Source organism: Oryctolagus cuniculus, chromosome 11 (assembly GCF_051225735.1).
Source record: "Oryctolagus cuniculus isolate XC-2025 breed Fujian yellow rabbit chromosome 11, ASM5122573v1, whole genome shotgun sequence".
NCBI lineage: Eukaryota > Metazoa > Chordata > Mammalia > Lagomorpha > Leporidae > Oryctolagus > Oryctolagus cuniculus.
The window spans coordinates 97,938,099-97,943,891 of NC_142877.1; the positions used below are offsets into that span (position 1 = coordinate 97,938,099).

At 47.0% G+C, this 5,793-nt stretch overlaps 1 long non-coding RNA gene across 1 annotated transcript; it reads right to left on the bottom strand.

Moving 5' to 3' along the window:
- Positions 1 to 476: 476 nt before the first annotated feature.
- LOC149123581 (uncharacterized) lies at positions 477 to 5,463 on the bottom strand. Its single transcript, XR_016216935.1, has 3 exons — positions 5,386 to 5,463; positions 1,307 to 1,396; positions 477 to 1,144 (listed from the first exon to the last, which is right to left on the bottom strand). It is a non-coding gene; the product is annotated as an uncharacterized LOC149123581 (long non-coding RNA).
- Between the last annotated feature and the right edge of the window lie 330 nt (positions 5,464 to 5,793).

The following is a 5,793-nucleotide window of genomic DNA, read 5'->3' on the forward strand; positions in this document are numbered from 1 at the left end:
CCAAGAAGTCTGCTTTCTAGAGACACTGATCCAGAAAAGCCCCTGGCTCAGGAGGACTTGGGCAAGATGTCACATCGCAAACAGAAGTAAAAGCAGAGTCAGCTCCGTCTGAAATACTTAGACTAAAGGAAGAGGGGTCTCCCCAGGGGGAAGCTGGGGTGATAACATCATACACATCAACTGTGTGCCAGACAGTGTCCAAAACACTTTACAGCCATTAACTCAATTCTCACAACTGCATGTTGGAAGTACGACTAACATTAATTATAAATAAGGATTTATATATATATATATTTGAAAGTAGAGAGACAGAGAGACCTTCCATCTGCTGGTTCAGTCCCCAAATAGCTGCAATGGCCAGGGCTGGGCCTGTCCAAAGCCAGGAGCCTCTTCTGGGTCTCCCATGTGGGTGCAGGGGCCCATGTACTTTGGCTGTCTTCGGCTGCTTTCCCAGGCAAATTAGCAGAGAGCTGGATTAGAAGTGGAGCACTGGGTCTCGAACCAGCGTTCATATGTGATGCTGGTGCTGCAGGCAGTAGCTTTACCCACTTTGCCACAGTGCTGGCCCCAACATTTAATCTTACATGTAAGGAGACCAAGACACAGAAAGTTTAAATAAATTCTGCAAGGTCACACAGCTGGTAAGCAGCAGGTTTGGGAGAAGAACCAAGACAGTCTGACTGAGTCCAGAGGAGGAAATGGTTCCTGGGTGACAAAAACACAAAATACCTACCACGGGGAGAACCGTGACCCACATTCCAAAGCTTCCAAAGCGAACCGTGGGCTGTTCCATCAGGTGTCCCACAGGTACAGCGTGGGACCAGGAGATGCCATAACGTTCCTTTTGAATGGATTCTTTTCTTTAACAGCAGGTGCACCAAAGGTGCGGGTCTGTGGTGTTCTGGATGATGGCCCCTGAAAGATGTGCATGGCTCAGTCCCTGACAACTGTGACGTTACGTGGTTCAAGGCATTCTGCAGGTGTGATTACATTAAGGGTCTTGCAGTGAGGGGTCGTCCTGGATGAGTTCTGCCTTCTGGGCCCCTTTCCTCTTCCAGACCAGGATGGGTGGGACTCGCAGACTAGATACTCCTCTGCAAATATTACCTCGAGCCTACATCACGATCCAGTCACTGTTGAGAACCTAGGACAGAGGTGAGCAGGATCTCAGCCGGATCTCCCTCCAAGCTGAGATGTGGATATACAGCTTACGCTGGATATCTGCTGTCTTTGACTGCTTTCTGTTGTTAGAAGAAAACACTTGGCACTGGGTAGTTTATAAGGAATAGAAGTTTATTTGGCTCACGGTTTTGGAGGCCGAGGAGTTCGTGGCACTGGCACCTGCTCAGCATCTGGTAAGGGCTTTCTTGCTGCATCCTAACATGGCAAGGGCATCCTGTGGAGACACAGAGCGAGTGTGCCAGCTCAGATTTCGCTTTCTCTCCTAAGAAAGCTGCCTGTCCCGTCATGGTGACTAACCTAATCCCCAGTTACTCCCAAAGGCCCCATCTCCACATACCATCAATATATGGATTTAAGGAGTAAGTTTCCAACACATGAAATTCGGGGACACACTCAAATCATGGCATAAATGGTTTCTAGTCACAGAACAGAAAATTCTCCCATTAAAACAGGTAAATACACTGAGATACCTGCAAGATTGAAATGCCACTACAAACTGATTTCATTCAGGAACCAGGATTTCTATAGTGTTAAAGACTTCGCTGTGGTTTCAAGGAAAGAATCATGAATAAATTCTGGCTTGGTTACACCTATTAAAAGGATGAGCCTTTGTTAGTCATGATGGGAGTTGGTGTGTGATCAGCAGCCCACCTGTTCTCTTGATGAAAGTCATGTCAATTCATATGTATGCTATTTTTATATTGTAAATCTATAATCCTTAAATGGCCTTAATAGTTGGAGTATGGAAGAAGGAAACCCACTGATTTCCAAATGACCCACCAGGACTTGAGCAAAGGGGAGGGACAAATAATACCAGCCAGGAAGGCAGTACACAAGTAATTTGTCTCCAGGTGTGTCAATTAGGCCTTACATAATTTCAGGCCTGCACCAGGGCTATGACTTAATGTGTTCTTTAGATAAGGGTCAGAAGATTATTGGATGCATCTATATGAGTCGTGAACCAAGAAAAGACACATTGGGCCAGGAGCTGCGGGGAGACATGTAGGAGACTCTGTCAGAGGAACTAGACTCAGACCTTGACTTCACACAGTGATATCAAAAATATGAGACACATAGTTGTTGCTGCGGATTTGTTCTGAGAGGAGGAGCGTGGTGGGGGCAAGAGGCACGGAGTCACCACACAGACCCCAGGATTCGGGTGAAAGCAGGCCTGAGGCGAGCAGCCCACAGACTCGTTTATTTCAGTTGGTACAGGAGCTTAAATAGCCAAGGCAGCCAATCCGGTCAAGGGGCAGTTTATGCCCTAACCAATCACAGCCTGTTGCCAGGCAGGCTCCGTTGCCAGGTGGGTTTCAAAGCCATTCCTGAGTAACAGACGCTGGCTTGCCAGTGGCCATCTTGGCATGGCCTTCTCATTCTACCACACATAGTCACTCTCTATCCCACGGCTGGGGCAGACTTTACTAAAGGGTCACTATACACATTCTTGCTGAGACCAGGAGTAGCCTCAGAATCTTTCTGAGCACAGATCCCCAGAGACCTGCAACCTACTGATCACAGTTGACCGCCAGGAGAAAACCTATCTGTCATCTGTGGCTTAGATCAGGAGATAAAGAAGCCAACCTTCAGCCAGAATGAATTCCACATTCATATGTGACTTGAGAAAGCACCAGGCACATTGCATAGAACAGAAAAGAAGGGGCAGCTTCCAGGGGCTGAAGCCCAGGAAGCATCCAAGAAGAGGCAAGAGACAACACTAGCCAGACTGAAGTCTACAGGAACTGTAGCAAGTGTTTCTTCGTTTCTCCAGCTCTACTGTAGTCATGTGCCTCCACCCTGTGGCGTAGTCTGATGTGTTGGTTTTGATCATTGGATAAAGTTGGTCAGAGCCACCTGGAGCACTAGGTTTGTGATCACATAAACCAGCCAAAAAAATGACTGGCAGAGAAGGCTCCCATGCTATGACTGTGGCCATGCACAGCTGGCCAGCGGCTGCTCCACCACAGGAAAGGAGGCAAATGGATTGCAAGCTCACATGAATAACTTCTCAGGATGGGGCTTGACACAAACCTGTTACCTAACGTTATTGAAAGCACTCATGGGTCACACCCCAGAGGGAAAGTTAATGTTCTGTTAAGCTCTGGCTTTGTTTATTTACAAGGATGGTTTCCCCCAGAAACCCAGCATTCTGCTAATATTCTGCATGCCTCTTGGGTTCTTATAAGCCATAGGAAGGTAGATCACCACTCCTACCCTGGAGAATGTCCCAAGTTAAAGAGGAGATATAATTAATAATGTTAGAGTAGCCCAGCTAGAAACTCTTAACAAGTTATACAACATGGCAGATGGAGAAAAATGGGAACAGTAATTCTTTTGTGCTCAGAGGAGAATAGTAAAATAGATCCAGTGGCATGACGGGTGTCCTATAGATTTCTCCCTCCTCCTGGGCTTTTGGTCCTTAATCTAAGCAGAAGATCTATGAGGCTAAGAAAGCCAACATGTTTATCTGGAGTAGAATTAATTCTCCATCGAGCACGTTAGAATACTCACATAAGAGTAAATTCTAGAGTCTTTCCTGACAATGAGGGGATTATTTAAATAAGTTATTATGATATACCTATATAATGGAATTTTATTCATTTAGAATGATAGGAATGTATTAACTTTGCATGATATTCAGAAAATATTTATTATCGAGTAAAAAAAGCAGTTTAGAAAACAACATGGAATTTATAACCATACTTTTATAAGATATTAAAATATTTACATTTTGAACAGAAGGAATAAAAATAAATAAGGTATTAACAGTGGTTTTCTCTACATGGTGGAATCATTAAGTACTCATCTTGAATTTTTTTTCTTGTGTGTATTTTCTAAATTTTCTATAATGTACATGCATTGCTTTTGTAATCAGAAAAGTACAGCAGAGATATTTTATTAAAGAAAAATGCCTGCTGCCTCTCTATACCTTTGGTTGTGCTTCTATTTCACTCTAAATGTTTTGGTATTCTTCCTGTAAGCACACAAGTCCTCTGTGGGTTGAAGTGAAAGAATAAATGCTTACGTGAGTGGAGAGGTGAGCAAGGGATGAACAGGGCTCCAATCAGAGCAGTCAAGCAAAGCCTGGGGGTCCAGAGGCCAGCCCCCTCTTGCGCTCCTTCCCGCTAGTTAACGTCCAAATGAGACCCAGTCCCAGGAGTCTCTCTCCAGTTGCTAGCAGGGCTAGTCCTGTCCACACACGGTGTTTGGGGGCTTCTAGGTCTGCAGATGGCATTTTTGACCCTAGAAGGGGCATCTCAGGAGCCTAGTTCTCAGACTCCAGTAAGGGATCAGTCATATCTCTAAGGGCCCCGTGTGGAATTCTCCTTCTCAAGACCTCTAGATCCCTCCAAGCCCCCAGCTCGTCGTGGAGGGAAGGCCATCACTGCTGAGCCTCAGGGCTCCAGGACCTTCCCACAGCTTCAGCCACCTGCTCCAGTACTGCCGCCTCTTCACAGCCCTCATCAGAGGCCTCCAACCCCATGCCTACCACTCCAGATATGTCAGTGAGCACTCCGCTCCTGAGCAAAGAGACACGCAGGCCCCCTCTCAGCAGCCTCTACAGCCTGGACATGCAAAGGTCCCGGCCCAGGGCTTTCCCCAGGTGGGGAAGAAGGTGACATGTCAACCTTCCATCTTGGCAGCAAAGACTCTCATGTTTTGCACTCCGGCCTGCTGGACTGGGGGACACAAAGCAACCAAAAAGCAGGTCAAATAAACCCGGAAGCTGGCAGGTGCTAGAAACGCTCTCCAGCAAGGCGGAGCTGTAGTGCATTGTTGCCGAGAGCCCAATGTTGACAGAGTTTTAATTTTTCAAGAGAGAAAGCAGAAATCTGGATTAGTATGCGTAATCGCCCAGTTTTTAAAAGGTTGGCAACGAATGCTATTTATAAAGCCCCAATACAGGTCTGTGCCAGTGAGGATTTCTGTTCAGCTGCGAGTTATTGCAATGAGAAATCATAAGGCATAAGGGAGAGACTTGGGCATGAGTGGGGCATTGTGGGGGCCAGGCCTAGGCACCCAAGGCTGCCCACCTGCACCCCAGGGCCCCCACGCACCTGAGGCTGCCACACTGATGCCTAGCTTTTGTGTGTGAAGCTGTGTGGAAATCTGAAACACTGCCAACGACACCTTTCTGGTACAGTGGTGCCACCTGATGAAATAACAGGAAATTGTAGACAGCCTTCTCTTGATAACACTTACTTTGCCACCCAGAAAAGGGCACTGTCAATCCACAGTCAAACCAGGATTGTCAACCGCGGGTTTGTTCCTTCAGGGCCTGGTGGAGGAAGATGCAGATGTCACAGACACACCCATCTTTGTAGCAAGAGCAGGACGATCCCAGCCTCACCCTGGATGGATGTTCTGTTAACAGCAGATGGAAAACTTGCCATTCATCACCTAGCATATGAGATAGAGTGCCCCAAGAAGGAAAAACCCAATGTGGAGCACACTACCGAGCTGGGGCTGTGAACTCCTGGGTGCACAGAGTGTTCACACTCTCAGGTTTAGCGGAGTCTCAGGAGGAGAGAGCAATATTTACTGGAGACAACTGGCCACCTGAGAGAGAGCTGCAGCCCCTTGAGATGAAAGCTGGATCGAAGCTTGCTC